We start from the raw sequence: 25767 nt of genomic DNA on the forward strand, positions 1-25767 counted from the left end.
GAAAGTGGAAGGAGGAGGAGAAAGAGAAAGAGGAGAAGGAAGGAATAAAAGGAGGAGGAGGAAAGGAAAGGGGAAGGAGGAGGAGAAGGAGGAGGAGAAAGAGAAAGAGGAGAAGGAAGGAAGGAATAGAAGGAGGTGATGGAAGGGGATGGGAAAGGGGAAGGAGAAGGAGAAAGAGGAGAAGGAAGGAAGGAATAGAAGGAGGAGGGGGAAGGGGATGGGAAAGGGGAAGGAGGAGAAGAAAGAGGAGAAGGAAGGAAGGAATAAAAAGGGGAGGGGGAAAGGAAAGGGGAAGGAGGAGGAGAAGGAGGAGGAGAAATAGAAAGTGGAGAAGGAAGGAAGGAATAGAAGGAGGTGGTGGAAGGGGATGGGAAAGGGGAAGGGAAAGGGAAAGGAGAACAAGGAGATTTCTTAGATTTTTGTTTACTTTTTCAAATCTGGAAACATGGTTTTCCAGAGAGAGATAAAGATTTCAATCCTTGATTTGAAGATTGGGTTTAGAATAGGATTGTGTCCCAAAGATGTTATTGTCGTCATCGTCATCGTCATCATCCTCCTCCTCCTCCTCCTCCTCCTCCTCCTCCTCCTCCTCCTCCTCCTCCTCCTAGGTCTAAACTTAGAGAAGACACCAACTGAGTCCAGCTCTTTATCTGCTTGCAACTAATAGACTGAATCTTGCCAGATTAAAGCTACAATCTTCCTCGGAGACCCCTCTTCTTTACCATCTCTGCCCCACCATTGGTGTCTGGCATCAGCTAGTATATCATCACCCACAGACGACGACATCATGGTGCACATGATACGAACTGACCTGTTCACCTCAATGACCATCACTTATGCCATTTGAACCACGCCATACGATGTCGGTGAGGTCACTTCCCTCCTTCCCCTGCCTCTTTGCCCAGCACCCAAGGCCTCAAACCTTTTTGGAAATGAGGTAGGGATACCAGTTGCTTCAAATACGGCAAACATTATAGTGCGGGAATAGAATGCTTATCTTGGCATTCGGTTTGGTGCAGCTGCAGTGCCGCTTGGCATCCAGACTCGTTCGTTCTGGTCGACTGTAGCAACGGAAATTTGGCAAGGAAAATATTCTAACATGTTCCAGTGTTATTCGCTCCCGATTCTGTCACCCGAGTTCTGTTTGAGTCTGCAAATAGATGATATTTGTTTCTAACTTTACATCGCAAGGACGGGCGTCTTGGGCTTTCTCGTATAATGCTTACAAGAGATTCTGTGATCTGATCAGAAAGAAACTTACGGTGTTTAAAATGCACCAACGGGATATAGAAGCTCTCATATTATTTCCTTCCTTGTGTGATCTTTTGGGCATTTTGATGTTCATCTTCTCTGAGCAGGTCTTTCAACAACAACAAAAAAGAGAGCGTTTATTTTATTGTATTTTTACCTTTCAACTTCCTTTTCTCATTATGTTTGGAAACCAGAGTCTGTTCCACGTTGAAACGTGTATGAGAAATGAATCTAAAAAGGTTACCATCACTCTCTGCTTCTTTGAATTCTTTGAAGATCATGAGATGCTTCACAGTGTTCCAATACCTAAGGGGCTGCCACAGAGAAGAGAGGGTCAATCTATTCTCCAAAGCATCTGAAAGCAAGACAAGAAGCAATGGATGGAAACTCATCAAGGAGAGAAGCAACCTATAAATACAGAGGAATTTCCTGACAGTGAAAACCAGAGGTGGGATTCAGCAGGTTCTGACCAGTTCTGCAGAACCAGTAGCAGTCGTTTTGAGTAGTTCGGAGAACCAGCAAATACCACCTCTGGCTGGCCATGCCCCCATCTATTCTCTGCCTCCTGAGTCCCAGCTGATCAGGAGGGAATGAGGATTTTGCAGTATCCTTCCCCTGCCATGCTCACCCACACACGCCCACCAAGCCATGCCCACAGAATTGGTAGTAAAAAAAATTTTAATCCCACCACTGGTGAAAATAATCAACCAGTGGAAGACCTCGCCTTTAGAAATCTGGTTTCTCCATGACTGGAGTCCCTCCTGCTTTTTTAAGAGGCAAATGGACTTATTTGTTTTTTCTTTGAAGACATTTCGCTTCTCATCCAAGAAGCTTCTTCAGCTCTGACAAGATGGTGGGGAATGGAAGGATTTGTATTCCTTGCAGACAGCTGGTCATTTGCATCCTTTGAGCGAGTCGTTGAGGCCACTTGGGGGCTTATCTGTGTCCTCAGAGTCACCTGAGTGGTGCAAATGGTTCCTATAGTCTGCCCCTTTTCTCTGGAAATCCATTCCTACTCCCACACCATTCAAAGGCTCTTCATCCCAAATTGCATAGGTTCAAGGTTCATTTTATTTATATGCCGCCGTATTCCCGGCGGGACTCAGGACGGCGCACAAACCCAAGGAGGGGAAGGGAAACACAAAAACTACAACAAAAAGTACAGGGCATTTAAAACAACCAACAGCCACACGATTCGAGAGGGGAAGGGAACTCATCGACCCCAGGAGAGATTCTCAGCCATCCAGGTCATGGTTGTCCCAAAAGTGCTTTTTTTCTTTGAAAATGTTTCACTTCTCATCCAAGAAGCTTCTTCAGCTGTGACAGGATAGTGGGGAATGGAAGGAATTATATTCTTCAAAGATTTATATTATTTAAACCATAACCTGGATGAATGAGAATCTCTATAGATGTCCATCACTGGAGGTTTTCAAAAATAGACTGAGAAATCATTTGATTGGGATGGTATAGGGTTATTTTGTTGACCAAGGGGATAGACTAGAAGACTTCCAAGGTCCCTTTCACCTCCGTTATTCTTTTATTCTGTTTATAACAAGAACAGAGAAAGAGGGGAAGGATAGCTATGACTTTAGAAGATCCCTGAAGATTTAGCTTTCCCTACAATTCTGGGTGAAGATATGGAGTGAACCCACCAAGTAACCTGTGTCACGTCTTCTGAATTCATGTTTTTATGGCTGCAATTGTTTTTTTTCCCCTTGCTTTCTTCTTACATGGTTGTTTATAACCCATTTGTCAGCTGCCAGGGTCACAAACAGAGGGATAGAATCAAGATTGTGTGGAGTCTTAATACCGCTTTATGATGCCTTGGTAAGGCCGCACTTGGAATATTGCATCCTGGTTTGGTCATCAGGATGTAAAAAAGATGTGGAGACTCTAGAAAGAGGGCAGAGAAGAGCAACAAAGAGGATTAGGGGACTGGAGGCTAAAACATGTGAAGAACGGTTGCAGGAACTGGGTATGTCTACTTTAATGAAAAGAAGGACTAGGGGAGACATGATAACAGCCTTCCAATATCTCAGGGGTTGCCACAAAGAAGAGGGAGTCAAGCTATTCTCCAAAGCACCTGAGGGTAGGACAAGAAGCAATGGGAGGGGAACTAACCAAGGAGAGGAGCAGAGGTGGGTTACTCCCAGTTTGGCCCAGATCGGGCGAACTGGTAGTAGCAGCAGCGGGAGGCTCCCTCCACTCATCCGAATGCTTCTGCACAGAAGTGTTGCACATGTACGTGAGCGCAGATGCTCTTGAGCGAACTGGTAGTTAAAAAAAATGGAAACCCACCACTGGAGAGGAGTGACTTAGCGACCATAACGTGTGTAGCAACTCCACTCTCTTAACACTGCAGCTGGCACTCTGGATATACTGGGTACACTGGGCCCATAACCAGTGTTAGAGGTATCTCCGTTGGGAGACAGGAAGTAGTGCATGTACAGCTAGTAGAAACACACGAATAGAGTTTCAGACACTGCTAGTAAAAATAAGTAGCTTTACTACTGATAATTGCTTCACAAGCAGTGATAGTAGATATTAGTCCAAACACAATTCAAAGAACAAACAATAGCTTACAGTTGTAGTTCACATTCCAGTCATCAAGTCACCAAGCATAGGACAAGCAGAGAGAGAGTGAGCTCTCCTGACTCCTCCTTATAGTAAAGTTAATTACACCTGATAAGTACATCCACTCATTTAAAGCAACAACGACCATTCGTTGTTGTATAAAGATATATATTGCCTACCCAACACTAGGAGTATACTCCCAACAAAACTAAAGAGAAATTTCCTGACAGTGAGAAGAATTAATCAGTGGAAGAACTTGCCTCCAGAAGTTGTGAATGCTCCAACACTGGGAGTCTTTAAGAAGAGATTGGACAACCATTGGTCTGAAGTGGTGTAGGGTCTCCTGCTTGACCAGAGGGTTGGACTAGAAGACCTCCAAGATGCTTCCCAGCTCTGTTATTCTGTTATAAGGAATAACCCAGAAAGAATTTGTCAATCACAATGGTAATCCCCATTGTGGGGACTTCAATATTTCATCACTGTTAATTCCCCCCCCCCCGGGTAAACCCAATTTAAATATTATTTTTCCCTTTAGTGTTTAGATCAGATAATCATCAGATATGAGTGGGTGTTATTTAATCCGCTCCTGAGAAATAAACTCATTGGCCTGACCCTCATGTAGGAGACCCATGAAGCAGAATAATCTAATGAGACTTTAGAGGAGAGGGAGAGTCAAAGCCCAAGTTATTACTTCCGACCCTGATTGCTCTCATCAAACAAATGCTTATGAAAGCTTTGAACTCAACACCTTAGAAATTGCAGTGGCAGTTTCCATTAATGAATTCCAGAGAAACGCAGCACATCATCCTCAGATGCATTGCCCCAAAGCAATTAACCTTTCCTTCTACTTCTACCCCTACCTGGGGGTGTTTCGGTTTCTTTGGGTTGGGTTCTATTTTTGGAGGAATGGGAAGAAAAATTCCGTTGGGTGAGCCAAGAGAGACAAACAGTAAACCCCGTGATTGAAGTATTGGTAGAAGATCTTTTGTCAAACTGCTAGAAGGTAACTGATGAACTCTTTGCATGAAAACATTGGAGTTGGGTGATATGTAGCCACAATAACATCCTTTCTAGAAAGCCAAGGTCATCCTTTGTCTCTGCACCTGGCTGGAACTGGATGGGTGGAAACTGCCGGCATGGCAGTGGGAGATTGGACCATGGGATGGACTTGTGGGTGTGGGAGCAAGATCTTGAACTTTCAACTGGTTGGGGAAGCTTTCGAATTCAGGTTTTCCTAGATGTGCCAACATGGCTCTCTTAATAAATTGGAACTTTGATGAATCCTTTACCTTGGATTCTGATTTCCTTTTGGATGCTATTTGGAGCCCTGACGTAGGAGATGAGAAGAAATGAAAAGAGAAGAGAAGAGGGTAAGACATAAAATAAGATATAAGTGGTGAGGTGAGGAGGAGAAGGAGAAGGCAAGACAAACAAGATAAGGCAAGATAAGATGAGTTGAGTTGACTTAAGCCAAGATGACATGACATAACGTAACATAACATTGTTGCTGTTGTTATTGTTCACAAAATTGTGTCCAACCCATCAGAAACACCATGGACAACATTTCTCCAGGCCTTCCTGTCCTCCACCATCCTCTGGAGTCCATTCAAGCTCACACCTACCACTTTGGTGACTCCATCCAACCACCTCCTTCTCTGCCGTCCCCTTCTTCTTCTTTTGCCCTCAGTCTTTCCCAGCATGAGGCTCTTCTCCAGGGAGTCCTTCCTTCTCATTAGGTGGCCAAAGTCTTTGAGTTTCCTCTTCAGGATCTGGCCTTCTAAAGAGCAGTCAGGATTGATCTCCTCTAGGACTGACCGGTATGATCGCCTTGCAGTCCAAGGGATTCACAGGACATAACATAATATCACGTAAAACATAACTTAAAAAGCCCTGGTGGCACAGTGGTTAGAAGGCAGCATTGCAGGCTAACTCTGCTGACTGCTAGGAGTTCGATCCTGACAGCTCAAGGTTGACTCAGCCTTTCATTCTTCCAAGGTTGGTAAAATGAGGACTCAGACTATTGGGGCAATAGGCTAATTGTGTAAACCACTCAGAGGGGGCTGTAATTCTGTTGCTATCACTGCAGAAAGGGCTCTGCATGCCACCTGTGGCATGTGTGCCATAGATTCAGCATCACGGGTCTAGCGTCTCCTTCTTGAGCAGGGGGATGGATTAGAAGACCTCCAAGGTCCCTTCCAGCTCTATTCTTTTCTAAATCTTGGGGTCATTTTTGTTTCTCAGGGATAAACTTGCAAGCATGTTGCCCGCCTCCTGCTGAATTCTGCCGTGGCATCATCTAAACACAGGTCATGCCACCCTACCGAGAGCAAGAAATTAAAAAGGACCACTGCAGCAAACACCATTCATCTTCAGGACTTCACTTTCATTCCCGTCTGCACGTAACAAGAATGTGCTTTTTTTCCCTTACCTTATATGCCACTGCGGTGAACTTGTTCTCTTTTAATCAGATGTCCTTGTCGCTGGCTATAATCAATCACATAGGTTTGGTTTTTTTAAAAAAAAAACAATATCATTGGATTTTCATTACCTACAATTCTTGCAACTAATGCAAATGGCAAAATGATATTCAGTTACAAAAGCTTGCGTACATCAAGTCCATTGCAACCGAAATGGACATCCTCCATTGTTTCTCCCTCCCTCCCTCCCTCCCTCCCTCTCTCTCTCTTTCTCTCTCTCTCTCTCTCCCTCCCTCCCTCCCTCCCTCCCTCTCTCTCTCTCAGACAATAAAACCCTTTTCTAATTGGGTTCAAGTTTATCTAAAACTAGCCAATTACCCAGCCCTGCCCAGGTATTTATTTATACCAACCCTCCTTCTATGAACTTCACCGCAATTTTTAATGTTGGATTTCCCCCCTTACCATAGAGAGCCCCATTGTGGAGTACTGTGAGATGTTACCATGGCAACTCCACAGTGCAGTACAGTAGAATCCATTTTAAGGCAGTACGGTAGAAGCCATTTTAAGGCACAACAAGCTGTATCTTAACAGAACACACACACACACACACCGCTGAGGAGTGCTAGGGGTGTCTCACCCCCACAGTGTTTGTTTCCAGAGAGTAATTCATCTGTGTACCAAATTTGGTTGAAATTGCTCAAGGCGTTCCAGAGTTATGCTGGAACATACACACATACACACATCCATTTATACGTATATAAAAGATATACACTTCATCGACTTGGCTTGAGCATCCAACTTCTGTTTCCTAAAGTGAAGAACTCCACGCTTTTCCCCATCAATTTAATTCTTTCACTTGTGTCAACTTCTAAATATCATTTTGCATATGTTTTTGTTTTATCTCCATTTTCATTGTCATTCAAGACATCAATGAATATATTGAAGACTAGAGAGCCCAGAAACTGCTGGTGTCCCATTTGATATATCTTTCCAGCTCAATAAAATAGCACTGATGAGCATTCTCTGAGAATATGAAAAAAGAGAAGAGAGAAGAGAAGAGAAGAGAAGAGGAGAGGAGAGAGCTCATCTCATCCTCCTCCTCCTCCTTCTCTCCCAAAGCCCCCCTCTCTCCTAGCACTGATGAAGTTACCTAGTTGGTAGTGAACATCTGCAAGAAAACAGCCAGCTTCAGAGACCACCAAGGACCCCACTCTGCAAACCCCCATCCCATCTTGTATTGACCAGTTGGGTCCTCAAACATCTTCAAGAAGACAGCCAGTCACAGAGAGCACCAAGGACCCTACTTTAACTCCTCCTCCCCACATACCCTATTCTATTCTAGTACTTATAATGTTACCTAGTTGGGTAATGAAACGTCTGTAAGGAAAACCACCAAGTTCAGAGAGCACCAAGGACCTCAGAGTCCTCATCCTTCTCCTCCTCTCCGCATACCACATCCCTTCTTGTACTGATGAGGTTACCCAGTTGGGTCATCAAGCTTCTTCAAGAAGACAACCAGGCTCTGAGAGAACCAAGGACCCCGGCGTTTTCATTCTGTCTCCTTGCCAAGTCATCTCCAGGAAGCAGTGTAAGCATGACTGCATTTACAGTGGTCTGTTGCAATTGTTTCCCATGCATTTATGACACGGATCCTTAAATAAATTTCGTCAAATATTCTATTCATGGATGGTACTCGCATAAGCTACATTAAGTTGGTTTTCTTCCTCCATGTTACGGATTGCTATTTTTATTTTTTTTGCCTCTTCCCATTAATCCTTCGGTGTAATAAGATGTGGCACTACTACAAGATGAAACATCACAGCTCCTGGAAACTGTCATCAACAATCATGTCCCCAAAGGCTTCCTTCCTATGTTCCTTGGTGTCTTCAGGTTTTCTTTGCCTCTTTTTATTATACTCAGTTAGGAACGAGGTGGCTCAGGGGCCAAGACGCGGAGTTTGTCGATCAGAAAGGTCAGCAGTTCGATGGCTTGAATCCCTAGTGCCGCGTAACAGAGTGAGCACCCATTACTTGTCCCAGCTTCTGCCAGCCTAGCAGTTCAAAAGCACGTAAAAAATGCAAGTAGAAAAATAGGAGCCACCTTTGGTGGGAAGGGAACAGCGTTCCGTGCACCTTCAGCATTGAGTCATGACGGCCACATGACGACAGAGACGTCTTCGGACAGCGCTGGCTCTTCGGCTTTGAAACGGAGATGAGCACCACCCCCTTGAGTCGGCAACCACTAGCACATATGTGCGAGGGGACCTTTTAGCTTTACCTTTTAGGGAAAGTAAGTGAAAACCACTCCTGCGTTTGAGACCTCTGAATCTTAAACCCCTTGTTTAGTTGGTCGTGCATGTGGAATGAACACAGTTTTTTTTAAAACTACAATCTTGGACTTGAATCTGTTTCCTAGTCAGTAGGGCTACATGACCACAGAGACATCCTCGGACAGCACTGGCTCTTCGGCTTTGAAACGGAGATGAGCACCGCCCCCTAGAGTCGGGAACGACTAGCACATATCTGTGAGGGGAACCTTTACCTTTAATCTTCCACTTGTTTTGTACCACACAAATGATTTTCTAAATAGGCCCTGTGGGTATTACAACAGCTGACGGGAAATTAAGTTAGGTGTAATTAATGGCCCAGTTTCACTCAGGTTACTTTGCCTTACAATTTCTAAACGTTAGAAAAATGCACCGCATACATGATTGAAAAGCCACATTAAAGCATTGTCCTGTGATGTCATTTTTTTCAGTGTTACTTCTGGGATCAAGTGTGAAGCAGGGCTTCACACGTGGGATGGGAGGAGAGATTTATTACACCGGTACCTTGGTATGCAATTGTTTCAAAACTCGTTGAATTTGGTCCTCAATTTTGATGCAAAAATGTTGTCCGGACAGCCACCTATCTCAAATGGTATAGGGCAGGGATCAGCAAACTGTGGCTCTGGAGCCGCATGTGGCTCTTTCATCCCTCTGCTGCGGCTCCCTGTTGCCAGTCAGCTCCACAATGTCAGGCCTGCAATTATATTCCTTTTAGAATTTTGGCCTGCCACACTTTCTCTTCTTTCATTATGCTGTTCCATTAGTATAGTTGATGGGAGGGGGGAATAGACAGGAGTGAGATTGTGGAATGTATTGTTTTCATTCTTTACTAGAAGCCAAGGTCGTCTTTTGTCTCCGTACTTTGACACCTGACCGGAAGCAGGTGGGTGTGGATGCCAGCGTGGAAGAAGAAGATTGGACCATGTAATGGATTGTGAGTGTGGGGACAAGATCATGAACTTTTAACTGGGTGGAATTGTGATGTCATTTCCAGCAGTATTGGGATTCCATAGCATAATGCCCACATGTCTGTCTTATTAAATTGGAACTTTAAGGATAATTTTGCCTTGGTCTCTGATTTAATTCTGCATGATATTTGGAATGCTGACCCACAATTGATAGGTCTTTCGGTTAGGACAGGTAGAGGAAAAAAGATGCTGTGATAGGAGGAGACTCTATGGTGGGGGAACCGGACTTCCGGTCAGCTCCAGAATTGAACGGGGTGCTTCCGGTTAGGACCTTTGTGGCTCTTTGAGTATTTAAGGTTGCCGACCCCTGGTGTAGGGCTGTGATCATGAACCTATGGCACACATGGTGGCACAGGGAGCTCTCTCTGTGGGCATGTCAGCTGTTGCCCCAGGCCATCTCCACTGCACATATGCGCACGCTCTGCCCTTCCAACCTCGCCCCTCCCAGGAGTCTCTACGCGGCCAGGTAAGTACAGGGCACATGTGCAGGCTCAGGGAGGGTGGAAACGGACCTAGCAGAGGTTCCGGAAGTCCAGAAATGGACCAGAAAAGGGGAAGCAGTTTTTGCCCTCCCGGAGGCACACAAAAAGCCTCCGGAACCCGAAGAGGGCGAAAAATGGGCCTACTGGAATTTTCAGAAGTCCAGAAACTGGAAAGTAGTTTTTGCCCTTCCGGAGGCTGAAGGAAAGCCTCCGGAGCCTGGGGAGGGCAAAAAATGCCCCTCCCCCTGCCATAGTACAGGAGGCCAACTAGGCCATGCCCACCATACCCACCCATCAACCAGGCTGCAAACCCATTGCTTCCATTTTTGAAGCCCACCCTTGGCTACGATGGAGGGAACTTGAACTGGAGCTGAATTTTTGCACAGGGCTCGTGGTACCGTCACAAGAAATTCTCTAATTAGCTGTCAATGAGACAAGCATCTCATCCAAAGTCACTCTTGAGTGTTACAAAGGTTAGATGCAAAAAAAGCCAAGCCAGGCTCCTTCTGGTAATGCAACATTTATAAAGTGGGACTTGGGGATGCGAGGAGAAATATATTTGAACCTGAGGTTCATTTAAGGACAGGTATAAAAAGAAGTGGCAAGATTCCTTTCTTTTTCTTTTCTTTCTTTCTTTTTTGGGAGAAAGAAAATATATGCAGTGTATCCCAGGCCTTATTTCAGCGTTGTCCTCAAATTTGGTAGGAGGTGATATGATATACTGTGAAAAGGAAAGACGGCATTAATTGGCAAGTTTTTTTTATTTCTTTTTAAAAAAAAATATAAATGCATGGAATAACTTCAACCACACACCAACCTTTTAAGGTGCCTTCATACAGTAGGCTGACACAGTGGCTCAGGGGCTAAGATGCTGAGCTTGTCGATCAGAAAGGTCGGCAGTTCGGCGGTTCGAATCCTGAGCACCGCATAACAGAGTGAGCTCCCGTTGCTTGTCCCAGCTTCTGCCAACCTAGCAGTTGGAAAGCATGTGAAAATGCAAGTAGAAAAATAGGGACCACCTTTGGTGAGAAGGCCACAGCGTTCCGGGTGACTTTGGCCTTTAGTCATGCCGACCACATGACCATGGAGACGTCTTTGGATAGCGCTGGGGAAACAGAGATGAGCACCGCCCCCTAGAGTCAGGAACGACTAGCACATATGTGCGAGGGGAACCTTTACCTTTACATACAGTAGCATATAGCAGTCTGTCATTTTGGACTGTTCAAGTCTTTCAAACAGGCCAATAATCCAAATTGGATCTTTAGTTAATTTTTTTACTTCAAATCTTCGCAGATGTAGTTTTCAGATGATTTGGAATTCTGTTCTGAATGCTGAACAAACTCTGAAGAAAGAACTTGTGTTTTGTATGGGGACACACCTAAGAAATAGTACTTAAGGTTCTGGATTAGTAGAACTTACCTGATTTATTATCCGGCTTCCGTTTTCCTACTGATTGAGTTGAGCATTTCTCTCTCTCTCTCTCTCTCTCTCTCTCTCTCTCTCTCTCTCTCTCTCTCTCTCTCTCTCTCTCTCTCTCTCTCTCTCTCTCTCTCTCTTCCCCCTCTTTTTCTCTCTCTATTTCCCTCCTCTCTTCTCTTTCTCTCTGTCTCTCTCTCTCTGTCTCTGTCTCTGTCTCTCTCTCTCTCTTCCCCCTCTTTTTCTCTCTCTATTTCCCTCCTCTCTTCTCTTTCTCTCTGTCTCTCTCTCTCTCTTCCCCCTCTTTTTCTCTCTCTATTTCCCTCCTATCTTCTCTCTCTCTCCGTCTCTGTCTCTGTCTCTCTCTCTCTCTCTCTCTCTCTTCCCCCTCTTTTTTCTCTCTCTATTTCCCTCCTCTCTTCTCTCTCCGTCTCTGTCTCTGTCTCTGTTCCCCCTCTTTTTCTCTCTCTATTTCCCTCCTCTCTTCTCTCTCTCTCTCTCTCTCTCTTCCCCCTCTTTTCTCTCTATTTCCCTCCTATCTTCTCTCTCTCTCCGTCTCTGTCTCTGTCTCTGTCTCTGTCTCTCTCTCTCTCTTCCCCCTCTTTTTTCTCTCTCTATTTCCCTCCTCTCTTCTCTCTCCGTCTCTGTCTCTGTCTCTCTCTCTCTTCCCCCTCTTTTTCTCTCTCTATTTCCCTCCTCTCTTCTCTCTCCGTCTCTGTCTCTGTCTCTGTCTCTGTCTCTGTCTCTGTCTCTGTCTCTGTCTCTGTCTCTGTTCCCCCTCTTTTTCTCTCTCTATTTCCCTCCTCTCTTCTCTCTCTCTCTCTCTCTCTCTCTCTCTGTCTCTCTCTCTCTCTCTCTCTTTCCCCTATCTTTCTCTCTCTATTTCCCTCCCCTTTTCTCTTTCTCTCTGTCTCTCACTTTAGGCCCTAGACAATAGAGAGCAAAGGGGTTATATATGCTGTATGACACACAGCTTCCATGAATGTTTCACCCAGATTCCAAGTATCTGTTTAAAAGCCATATGTAACACCCTTTTTTTGTCCACATAACCTCCTCCTAAAATGTCTACAGTGGAATGAAAATACATTTTAAAAATGTATTCAATAAATAATTTACAGTGCACACTTCGAAACAGAGGTTTCAGGTCTGACAGGTGTAGGAAGTTATCACCCACCCCTCTCTCAGAAGAATGAAATACACTAGAAATATTAAAAGGGCAGAATATTATTTCCCTCGATGAGAAATTGAGAAACATGTTTTTTTAAAGGCAGGAAGCAGACTCACTCTTAATAGCCCCCATCCTCCTCAATAGCCCTCAGCAGCTGCCAGCACTTAAGAGATAAAGAAATGGCTCGCTCTATTCATAAACAAATTTATCTTCACTCAAAGTCCAATAAAGGTGAGATTAGCCCTCAGCCATAATAGGAATTTCCCAAAACCCTCTTCATTACATCATCACCCAGCAAGATTCAACCAAGCCTGGGACTCAAGACAACCTGCAAAGTTACCTCTGCATGGCCTCATGGGAGTCTGACAACCAATCAGAATACATTTCTGACACAGGAACAGGAAGCTCCAAGGCGGGGCCCAAGAGAGGGTATAGATCTCTCTCTCTCTCTCTCTCTCTCCCTCTCTCTCTCTCTCTCTCTCCCTCCCTCCCTCCCTCCCTCCCTCCCTCCCTCCCTCCCTCCCTCTCTCTCTCTCTCTCTCTCTCTCTCTCTCTCTCTCTCTCTCTCCCCCATGTGCTCATTTTGCCCAGGACCCCAAAAAGCCCATGTGGTCCTGTCCACCATTAAACCATCTTTCCAAGCGTCTTCCATGTTTCCAGTATCTTTCTCCACACTTGGAACTGAACCCAGATGGACACTTCTTCCAACATAGGGCCCACAGATTATCCATCTCCCTCGATGATAGCAAAATGACGACGAATTTAAGTTTCAAATACTGATTATGAATTATTTTTGTTCTTAACAGTTGCAGATTAATACACAGGGGAATGAACCTTCCAGTTGGAGGAACCTTGACTATTCTCCATGTGGATTTCATGTTATGTTTATGATTTCGGCTTGTACACCGAAGGAAATCATCCTTAGGGGAGGTGAATCCTGTGGCTTTGTCTTGCAGTTAGCTCCAATTGCAAGGGGTTCCTGGGAACCTGCTCTTTGCGCCTGGCTCCCAGCTGGCGTTCCCTCTCCGCGGCCTCCGCAGCTTCCACCACAGCTCGGGACGGCACATAGATGGTCTCGACATAGATAGGCAATCCGTCATCTTCTGCTTCCCCCATGAGCTTCTTCTCTTCCTCCATCTTCCCTGAGTCTTTACGCTGCCCGGGTTTGGGTCGGTACTGGGGCTCACGACCCTGGATAGCACCCCAAAATTCAGGTGATTCTTTAATACTTTCATACTTCAATGGAGATTCGGGTTAATGTCAAGGTTCCAAATAACATCCCAAAAGTAAATCAGAGTCCAAGGCAAAGTATTGCTCAAACTTCCAATTTATTAAGAGAGCCATGTTGGCACATCTGGGAAAACCCAAATCTGAAAGCTTCCCGGTTTTCCCCACCCAGTTGAAAGTTCAAGATCTTTCCCACGCACCCATAAGTCCATCCCATGGTCCAATCTCCCACTACCATGCTGGCAGCTTCCACCCATCCAGTTCCAGTCAGGTGCAGAGACAAAGGATGACCTTGGCTTTCCAGAAAGAATTTTGTTATGGCTACATCACATCTAACTCCCACTACCATGCTGGCAGCTTCCACCCATCCAGTTCCGGTCAGGTGCAGAGACAAAGGATGACCTTGGCTTTCTAGAAAGAATTTTGTTATGGCTACATCACATCTAACTCCGTACAATCCCATTTTCCCACAATAGAAAAATGCATAGTCGACTAATAGAAAGTGTGGCAGGCCAAAGACCCCAAAGAAAAGATGGCTGCAGGCCTGACATCTGCACTTTCCCAATCCAGAGAAAAGAAACTAACCAGGTAATAACTTGAAAGGATATTTGGAGTTACTCCAGTCATCCATCAGTGGGGGGGGGGATTCCTGTTTGCAAGGCTTAAAATAGGCATATAAGATCAATTGTCTTCTTTAAACAGAGATGCATTTAATTCTCTTGTGGTCTCTAAGGTTTTTCATGTTTTAAAGGCATTTCCTTCTGTTCTACTCAAGAACAGGATTCCTGCAATTACCCTTATGTAGCCAAGCTGAACCACCAACAGGCTAATTAATACTAAGGAAAGGGAGGTGTAAGGGAGTGTGCAGCTAAAGGAAGAGTGGGGAATGTTGGCTTTAGCACTGCAGGCCAGCTTCCCAGACAGAAGGCAGCGCATTCCAGAGAGGGCCTTAAGACAACAGCCTGCACAATCCTAAAAAGGAGGAGGGACAACATTCAGGCTAGCCACAGCCTAGGATGTCCCAGGAAGGTTGTAGCTTTAGTCTGGCAAGATTCTGCCTCTTAGTTTTAAGCAGATAAAGAACTGGATTCAATTGGTGTCATCTCTGAATTTAGACCTGGGAGGAGGAGGAAGAAGAGGAGGGAGGGGGAGGGGGGAGGAGGAAGAGGGGGAGGAGGAGGAGGAGAAGAAGAAAAAGAAGAAGAGGAGGAGGAGGAGGAGAGGAGGAGGAGGAGGAGGAGGAGGAGAGGAGGAGGAGGAAGAGGAGGAGGAGGAGAAGAAGAAGAGGAGGAGGAGGAGGAAGAGGAGGAGAAGGAGGAGGAGGAGAAGAAGGAGAAGGAGAAGGAGAAGAGCCGAGGTGGCGCAGTGGTTAGAGTGCAGTACTGCAGGCCACTTCAGCTGACTGTTATCTGCAGTTCGGCGGTTCAAATCTCACCGGCTTAAGGTTGACTCAGCCTTCCATCCTTCCGAGATGGGTAAAATGAGGACCCTGACTGTGGGGGCAATATGCTGACTCTGTAAACCGCTTAGAAAAGGCTGAAAGCCCTATGAAGCGGTATATAAGTCTAACTGCTAACTGCTAGAAGAAGAAGAAGAAGAAGAAGAAGAAGAAGAAGAAGAAGAAGAAGAAGAAGAAGAAGAAGAAGAAGAAGAAGAAGAAGAAGAAGAAGAAGAATTCAAGAGACTTGGTTTTAGGTTAAATTTCTATGATCTTCCATATGTTACTTCTTGTCCTGCCCTCAGATGCTTTGGTGTATAAATCAACCGCCTTCTTCTCTTGTCATTCCCTCAAGTACCGGAAGACTCCTATCAGTCTTGAATGAATGGTCCAAATATAACTCCAAAATGTTGGGCAAGATTTAATGGTTTGGGTTTTGTTGGGTTGTTGTTTTTTGTTTTTTTAAGATAAATTTAACATCAGTGCTCTTGTAGCAGTTCCGTCTATACTGCAGCTGCTAGTTTTATTTATTTATTTATTTATTTGCAAAAATTGTTTAGGGACTTCCTGAAAGGCAAATGACACTCTTAAAACAGCGAGGACATTAAAGAATCCTCTTGAAACCCAGCTGTAGATTCCTGCCTGCTATCTGAAAATTAGTCCTACCAAGCTGGTGACAGTATATGGGAACTTTGCCAAGCGAAGGGGGGGGAAAGTCCAACGGGCCCATGAAGAGAGCCAAGGGAAGTAATTTAGCTAAATTATTGAAGTGGGTTCATTCCGGGTCAGATTTAACTGGTGTTGTATACAACATCATGATTTGAAGCAAACTCGTTTCAATACAGATAGTGCAGAAATGATTGCTTCAAACCAGTAGTGAAATACAATTTTTTTTTATTACTGGTTCTATGGGCATGGCTTGGTGGGCATGGTGTGGCTTGGTGGCAGTGGTGGGTTTCAAAAATTGTTCGAACCTACTCTGTGGGTGTGGCCTCCTTTGTGGGAGTGGCTTGCCACCCATGTGACCGGATGGGAGTGGCTTGCCGCCCATGTGACCGGATATGAAAATGCCGACGACACTTGTCAGAACCACCTTAAATTACCTCTCACACTGCACTGGCATGCATAAGAATAGGATGTAAACCTGTTTTTTAAAAGGCATCTTTGGTTTGCGTTAAAACAACTTCAACACACGCAATGTTCTGATTGCACCACAAACGCAGTAGTCATCCTTACCTTCCACAGAGGCACTGAGTTTTATAAATAGGAGCATGATAGTGTAGAATAATCCTATCCAAGGACCAGTGGTGGGTTTCAAAAATGTTTGGACCCTCTTCTGTAGGTGTGGCCTGCTTTCCGGGTCCACTGGTGGAACCTCTTCTAACCAGTTCGGTAGATTTGACGAACCGGTTCTACCGAATAGGTGTGAACTGGTAGGAACCCACCTCTGCTTGGTGAGTGCTATCCAACAGCTCATTGATGGTGGCCCTTTGGTTCATTGTTGAGTGGAATTATAGAGCTGGGATAAAAACTATTCAGAAGACGCGTGGTCCGAGTTTTAATGGTTCTGTATCTTCTGCCAGAAGGCAACAGTCCAAAAAGATTGTAAGCAGAATCTCTGAGAATGTTATGCAACTTCCTCAAACAGCGAGATGGGAAGATGTCATCCAGAGCTGGTCGCTGGAGCCTGGTGATATTCTGGGCAGTTTTAAAGATTCTCTGTAGAGCATTTTTGTCTGGAGTTTGGAGTTTATTCAATTTGTAGGCCGCCCTATTCCCCGAAGGGACTCAGGGCGGCTGAACAAAAGCCAAGGGAGGGGAAATTACAAAAAGTAAGACAAAACAATCAGACAATACGAACAATTTAAAAGCACAACAGACACAGCAAATTCGAGTAGGGGGGCGGGGACTCAACCCCAGGCTTGCTGGGACAGCCAGGTCTTCACTAATGAGAAATTTCCTGACAGTTAGAACAATTAAATCAGCGGAACAACTTGCTTTCAAAAGCTGCGGACGCCCCCATCTCTGAAGATAGCACATTTGTCTGAAATGGTACAGGGTCTCCTGCCTGAGGAGGGGGCTGGTCTAGAAGACCTCTAAGGTCCCTACCAACTCTATTAGTCTGTATTATGCAAGTGGTTCTTGGATATACCGTAATTTGCTGGATAACCTTTCCTGCAAATTTCATCTGAGAACAGAGCGTTCCTAAGGAAACGCAACACAGCTTATTGATTCAAAATCCTGATGCAATTCATCAAAAATATCTCTGAATGCCATGGTTAAGTGGCTGAAGTTTTTATGTCCTCAATATCAAAAACAATTCTTCTTTGTACACTTATTCTTTAAAATGGATGACAAAGTCTTAATACCATACTGACAATTGGAACGTTGTCTGACACCTTAATCCGTTTAAAACTTTCTAGTGCCAAAACTTTGCCTTGATTTTTCACTGTCTATTTTAAATTCCTAAACATTATAAAAGCATATCTGCATTTTCCTACATGAAAGATGGAAGGTGCTAAGCTGGTGTGTTTTCAATCTTGTCATGTTGAATGTGTCTTACTTCTTTAAAGCAGTAAAATGTCAGGTTCCAAAAATAATTGGAAAGGGGAGTGCGAATTTAGCGTCCTTTGAAAACTTTGGAATTTATCGTGCTGCCACTTCATTCTAGACTTCCAGACACAATTCACAGTTTTTTTTTAATAAAATATAAATGCTGATTTGGCACAGTACCAGATTAGCTTATTTGGTCAGCTAGTGTTCTGACTGAGGCTTCCCAAGAGCATGAAGCAAACTCCTCATCCCGATGAAAACCCTTTTTATTAATTGACTGTGAATTCTTCTCATTCACATCTAGCAACGTCTTTCAAGGGAGGATTTACAGTCACAGACCTTATCTGGCTTGGAGAGCTGACAGGTTGATCTCTGCAAATCTTGGAAAGGAATCTCGGAGAGTCACAAACCAATTAAGCGAACTAATTGTCTCCTGCAAACTCCACTCCCCTTTCGCTCCTCTTTTATTTCCTCTGGGAGGGGCCATTCATCGTCCACCTGTGGCCTTGCTCCCAAGTCCACCCCTGTTCTTTAAACATTCCCTTCATCTGGAAACTCTGTGCATGCACACACTGGGAACAGGCTCCAGCTGTTCATCTGCCTCACTGATGTCTGACTCTGAAGGCATCTGACAACTGGCATACGGCTCTGGATCCCTCTCTGCCTCTGACACAGAGCCCTCGTCCGAGCCTTCCCCAGACTTCAGAACTGGCCCATGTTCCTCCCCAACCTCCTCGCTGTCCGAATCTGCTGCCAGCTCCACTGGCTACTGTCGGACCACAACCGGTCCTGAGAGAATCTAAATAATATCCTACCCCAGTATGAGGGATAGGAATCATGGTTGGAGTTCAGGTCTTCTTAGATCTATGAGCCGAGGTGGTGCAGTGGTTAGGGTGCAGTACTGCAGGCCACTTCAGCTGACTGTTATCTGCAGTTCAGCGGTTCAAATCTCACCGGCTCAAGGTTGACTCAGCCTTCCATCCTTCCGAGGTGGGTAAAATGAGGACCCGGATTGTTGTTGGGGGCAATATGCTGACTCTGTAAACCGCTTAGAGAGGGCTGAAAGCCCTATGAAGCGGTAAATAAGTCTAACTGCTATTGCTATTGCTATGGAACGTGCTTCCCCCCAAATATCTTTGCTTTCCCACTCTGTTATTCTGTTATTCTCTTCTGTTATCTCCAGCACTATCAATGTCAGTTCTAAAGATGGTGTTTTTTTTAGCCTCGGGAAGGTAGCAGTGAAGCTGGTGACATTCCTTAGAGGACAGCCCAAGATTTTGATTAACACTGAGGTCTTGCCAATTTGCTGAAGACACCTAGAGGCGATAGGATGAAAACAAACAGTGGGGAAGAAATTACGGAGGCCGATATGTAGCTCATCTCTGCTCGCTAATAAAACTCAACCATGATAGGCTACAGCCGTGATGGCTAACCTTTTTGTCGTTGCGTGCCAAAAGTGTGGGTGCGTGCCCACACCCATAATACAATAGCATAATTAATAGCCTTTTTTTAAAAAAAAGAAAAACCACTGATTAAATTCTGAACAATTGCACAGCTATGCAACCAGTAATGAGACGGACTTCAAGGTAACAAGATAGACATTATAATCAGGTATAGCCCTCTGATGTAAATGCTCCAACCCTGGAAGTTTTTAAGACCAGATTGGACAAACATTTTTCTAAAGTGTTGTAGGATTTCCTGTCAGAACAGAGGGTTGGACTAGAAGACCTCCAAGGTCCCTTCCAACTCTGTTATTCCATTCTTCTTGTTGTTAGTTGCGAAGTTGTGTCTGATCCATCCAGTAGTGGGATTCAAATAATTTAACAACCGGTTCTCTGCCCTAATGACCAGCAGGGTAGGTGGGGCTTGGTGGTCATGTGACTGGATGGGCGTGGCCAACTCAACGTCACTCATGTTGATGGGCGCTTCGCCTTAGCTGTTACAATGTAATAAGGGTTAGCCAGAGAGGCAGTTTCTGTAAGCAGGGCAATAAAGATTAAGCTAGAAACAACACCAGAATGTTTCCTTCCTGCCTTCCTTACAGGATTATCCCCGTAAAGTGGAAAGAAACAAAAGGAGATTTCCTTCCTTCCTTCCTTCCTTCCTTCCTTCCTGCCTTCCTTACAGGATTAGCCCTGTAAAGTGGAAAGAAACAAAAGGAGATTTCTTCCAACAACCGGTTCTCCGAACTGCTAAGAAAGTTACCAACCGGTTCTCCCGAATAGGTGCGAACTGGCTGAATCCCATCATTGGATCCATCCCAACCCAATGGATAACCTTCCTCCAGGCCTTCCTGTCCTCTACCATCCTCTGAAGTCCATTTAAGCTCACGCCTACCGCTTCAGCGACTCCATCCAGCCACCTCCTTCTCTGTCATCCTCTCCTTCTCTTGCCCTCCATCTTTCCCAGCATGAGGCTCTTCTCCAGGGAGTCCTTCCTTCTCATTAGGTGACCAAAGTATTTGAGTTTCATCTTCAAGATCTGGCCTTCTAAAAAGCAGTCAGGGTTGATCTTAGTATAATTAATAGCCTTTAAAAAAAAGACCACTGATTAAATTCTGAACAATTGCACAGCTATGCAACCAGTAATGAGACGGACTTCAGGGTAATAAGATAGACATTATAATCAGGTATAGCCCTCTATGACACTAATTATTTATGCTATTATTCAATCTCCATTCCAAAGGCTCTTTCTGACCTTTTAATTGACTTAGCCATCGGAAGTTTCGTATTTCGTTGTGGGCCTTTAAGCTGCCTCTCTCAAGGTTTTAATGAATGAAGACTTCCACTTAGGGTTTGTCAGCTTCTGCTTTGCTGCTGCTTCAGCTGCCATGAAACGGGAAGGGGGGGGGCGTGTATGTGGGAGGGTTTTAATTGATGTGCTGGAGGACTGATGGAGGAATGTTCTAGGATGTACCAGTCGTTGGGATTGCGCATGCGTACGTGTTTCCCGCCTGCATCAACGGCCTTCACATTCCATCTTGGCCTGTCTTTTTGAAGTTATCTCACACCTGACAATTGAAGGACTAATGATTGGACTGGAGCTTTGATCCTAAGGGGGGGGAACGGGCTTTGCTATATATCAATTGCTTTCGCGCCATATTATTCAGATTTTGCTTCACTGCTGCTCGCTTACCATTTCTAATTAGTAAAAGTACTTTGGATTTCCAACCCATGGAGTCTCTTGGTCTTCTTTCCTGATTATGGAATGGAGTGGGGCGTGACAGGGTTATTATTGCACAAATGGTGCACAGGTAGGTGTTGTCACATGAAAACCCACAATCGAAGGGGGGATGGATGGAGGAAATAACTCACACCAGATGCTCCCAAACTTTCTATGTCAAGGATTCCGGTTGATCGGAAAAGTGATTTAACCATGTCATCATCGACGAAAAGAAATGAAAAGCCGAAGCTAGAAAATTATGGGAAATTATGAAGTGCATTTTGTCTGTAGAGATTCTCCATCATCCAGGTCACAGTTGTCCCAAAGATGGTTTTTCAGGAGGCAACTGGGCTTCCTTCTTTTTTGAAGACTTTTCATCCCAGAAGCTTCTTCAGCTCTGATTGGATGGTGGGGAATGGAAGAATTTGTATTCCTTGCAGACAGCTGGTCATTTGCATCCTTTTAGAGAGTCCTTCAGGCTTCTTGGAGGTTTGTCTGTGTCTTAAAGGTCACTTGAGTGGTGCAACTGGTTCTTGTAGTCTGCAATTTTTCCCCCTCTGGAAATCCATTCCTACACCCACACCGTTCAAAGGGTCTTCATCCCAAATTGTTTAGCTCAAAGTCTATAGAGATTCTCAGTCGTCCAGGTCATGGTTGCCCCAAAAGTGCTTTTTCAGGAGGCCACTGGACTTTCTTGGTTTTTTTTTCTTTTGAAAGAACTCAGGTGAGGCCTTGGAATGCAACCGGAAGTCACCAGCAGCCAATTCAGCATTTACAGAATTAAATAACAGAGTTGGAACGGACCTTGGAGGTCTTCTAGTCCAGCCCCCTGTTCAAGCAGGAGAACCTACAGTATACTGTTCTGACCCCCCTCGTCCCACACCAAAGCACACCGATCCAAAGATACTTTAAGGAATTTATTATCAGACAGACAGGTCCTTGGCAGCAATCCAGCCTGCCAAGCTAATACGAAAGTTCTCCAACTTTAGTGAATGTGTCAAAGACTCAAAGTATTTGAGTTTCAGCTTCAGAATCTGGCCTTCTAAAGAGCAGTCAGGGTTGATCTCCTCTAGGACTGACCGTTTGGATCCCCTAGCGGTCCAAAGGACTTATAGGCTAGTTATATATTAATAAGTAAAAGCAAAAATTAAATATATTAAATATATTTAAAGTTGTTGGTGTGTATTTATCTTGCACTGTGCTAGGAAGATTTGGAAAAGTTTCGGGGTGTTATTGTTTTTTTGCAATCACAGAAAATACTTGAATCGATTATTCAAGATAAAAATGAATTCCATTGTTTCCAGCTACTGTTGCTGGATCCAAGCCAAAACCTGCATACCTTTCATAATATATTCTTACACTTGTTCCTTTGGTGTGACTTCTCTTAAAGAAAGAAAATAATGGTTGACTAATTATTTGTGATCTGAAATAGATGTGTTGATTAGAAAAAGTTTCATTGAAATATAATCTAATTCTTTCGTTTGACATTTTCATGACTTAAAATTGGAAGCTCCGTGCACAAATTGATTTGAATGCCTCTTTCTGCCCACATTATGTATGCAAATACAGAAAAAAAACACCTTTATAAAATTAACATTACACATCCTCTTCAAATCTGTTATCTTCTATATAAATAAATATAGTACCAGCAGATGTTCAGCTGTATAAGAATATTGGACCCGATCCATCCTAAGCTAAATACTTTTATAACCCAATTGTTTACACAATCTGGCAGAGGATTACAGTTATTGTATCCACCGAAAACGAGAGAAAAGACACCCATAAATGGGTGCAATTAAAAAGTAAAGTCATTTTGGAGACAGGAACAACAATGTCTGAAAGGAACACCTCTTTTCCTGTACGCTTACCCTGAGAGTAAGTTGCCAACATTTTATTAATTTCCTCAGTTTACTAATTGAATACCCGTGCTTCGCGGCGAAACTATGTGATCGGGCTATGCAGGAGAAATTTGCTTCACAATCCGTTGGCTCAGTGGTGTTCGGCGATTGAAATGCATAAGGGAATATCGCTTCCGCCACAGTTCCATAGCTAGAAGGCGTAGACATTTTGGTGAGGTAATAATGTTTAGAACTGTAAAGAGTTCCAGATCGCTCCTGAGTGAAGGAGTGGAGCGTCTTCCAGTTTGAACTGAGGTAATGGAATGTGAGGCAACTGGCAGTTGGAACAGAGTTCTTTTCAGGTGGGGAGGGGGAGTAGAACTCCTTAGCATCAGAGCGTGTTAATTACTGTATAAGAAATACTAATGATCTGAAGGTCACTTTGAAAAATCCTTTATAAGCGAGCACCTAGACACCAAGAGGAACATATCTGCCAAATTTCAAGTTTTTTAGGTTTTATGGTTCTGGAGATTTTGTGATGAGTGAGTAGTATTTGGCTTTTAGATAGATAGATAGATAGATAGATAGGTAGGTAGGTAGGTAGGTAGGTAGGTAGGTAGGTAGATAGATAGATAGATAGATAGATAGATAGATAGATAGATAGATAGATAGATAGAGATAGATAGATAGATAGATAGATAGATAGATAGATAGATAGATAGATAGATAGATAGATGTGTTCTATCAAGAATAGCAGTGCATACTTATGGTATCGAAATCTTTTAATGACCCCATAATCCCTTGTGGGATTGAGTCTGATCAAGTGAATGGAGCTGAGTGTTTGCTGGCCGGATGCCATTCCCTGTCACCAATGAGGAGTTTTATTCGACAGACATATTCTCACTGTGGCCAGAGAGAGAAATATCTGCCTCTACCTAGGATTGAACTCCCAGGTCTGCAAAGTGCTCCTGGGGGCTGGGGAGGGCAAAAAAAAAGTGGAAAACGGGCTGGTTTTTCTCGTTTTTGCCCCCTACCCCCAGGAGCACTCTACAAGCCTCCTAAAGGCTATGCATGCCCTTTTTTCGCAAAAGAAAACGGGCCCGATTAGCTTCACATCTGGCTCACCAACCCATTGGCTGTGGATGTCAGACATTTCAACCCTCGTATGTTATAGATGCAGGCAAGCAGTTTGGAATTTTGGCTGCCTGATTCTGCATCAGCTGCAGTTTCTGGACCAATTACACGGACAATCCCAGCAGCAGACACATTGCGGTCTAACCATGATATTCTCAATGGATATTCTACAATCCAAATGCAGTAAGTTCCTTTTCGCTGCAGGGATTGTTTGAGTCTCTCTTGGAGCGGTGCGGTGGTCGAGATTTGGAGCTCTCACCGCTTAGAGAGGGCTGCAAAAGCACTATGAAGTGGTATATAAGTCTATTGCTAGTTCTCCCTCCCTCCCTCCTTCCCCTCCTTCCTTCCTTCCATGGTGGTAGAGTGGTTAGAATGCGGCATTGCAGGGTAACTCTGCCCACAGTCTGGAGTTCGATCCTGACCAGCTCAAGGTTGACTCAACTTTCCATCCTTCCAAGTTCAGTAAAAGGAGGACCAAAACTGTTATAATATAAGTCTATTGCTAGCCCTCCTTCCTTCCCTTCCTTTTCCCTCCCTCCCGTCTTCCCTTCCTTCCTTCCTTCCTTTTTTTTCCTTCCTTCCATGGTAGTAGAGTGGTTGGAATGCAGCATTGCAGGCTAACTCTGCTCATAGTCTGGAGTTCGATCCTGACCAGCTCAAGGTTGACTCAGCCTTCCAGCTTTCCGAGGCCAGTAAAATGAGGACCCAGATTGTTGGGGGGCAATATGCCGACTCTGTAAACTGCTTAGAGAGGGCTGTAAAAGCACTAAGAAGTGGTATATAAGTCTATTGTTAGTCCTCCATCCCTCTTCCCTTTTCCCTCCCTCCCGTCTTTCCTTCCTTCCTTCCTTCCTTCCTTCCTTCCTTCCTTCTTTCCATGGTGGTAGAATGGTTAGAATGCAGCATTGCAGGCTAACTCTGCCCATAGTCTGGAGTTCGATCCTGACCAGCTCAAGGTTGACTCAGCCTTCCAGCTTTCTGAGAAGTCAGTAAAATGAGGACTCAAATTGTTGGGGGGCAATATACCGACTCTGTGGAGCACTTAGAGAGGGCTGTAAAGCATTATGAAGCTGTATATAAGTCAAAGTGTTATAGCTACTCCAGAATCCCGTGTTTTCTCCAAGCTCTTGAGCTGTGAAGGTAATCCAGATGACGCGATGGTCACAGGCTCCCTTGAGACAAACCAATCAAACAGGCTGATGTTGACTCGTCCAAAGTCAGCGATTGAGTTTCACAGCTGATCAGGGAATGGCTTCGGATTTCATTAAAGTCGAACACGGGCGCATTCTCGGTCCTAAGGCGATGCCTTTTCTGAAGCTGCCATGGCTATAGCATCTACCATCTCTTCCGAGCGGAAGAGGAGATGTGAGAGCGAAGGATGCTGAACTGCTAGATGAGCCAATGCACTCTAAATATTTTGATGGGGAAAATAAAGTTACACAGAAAAGAACATGCTGAGAGGCCAACTGGCGAAAGCCCAAGCAATTATCTACGAAACCAAGCAGCTGGTAGACATTGAAAGTCACAAATTTAGCCGAGATGGCTAAAATATCTGCCTGTCTTAAGCACCACTCAAACGAGAGATATAAACGAGACTGGGGAAAAATGGATCGATTATGCACAAAATGAATATGGGACTAAGAAATTCCAGATAGCTTATGATTAAGATCAGGAATGATATAAATTGTTTAAAGTTAGCCTAGCAAGGAGGAGCTAAGTTCAATTTAGCAATAGCAATAGCAATAGCAATAGCAGTAGACTTATATACCGCTTCATAGGCCTTTCAGGCCTCTCTAAGCGGTTTACAGAGAGT

Source organism: Thamnophis sirtalis, unplaced genomic scaffold, assembly GCF_051295495.1.
Source record: "Thamnophis sirtalis isolate CommonGarterSnake01/CBP01778 unplaced genomic scaffold, rThaSir2_p1.2 scaffold_10, whole genome shotgun sequence".
NCBI lineage: Eukaryota > Metazoa > Chordata > Lepidosauria > Squamata > Natricidae > Thamnophis > Thamnophis sirtalis.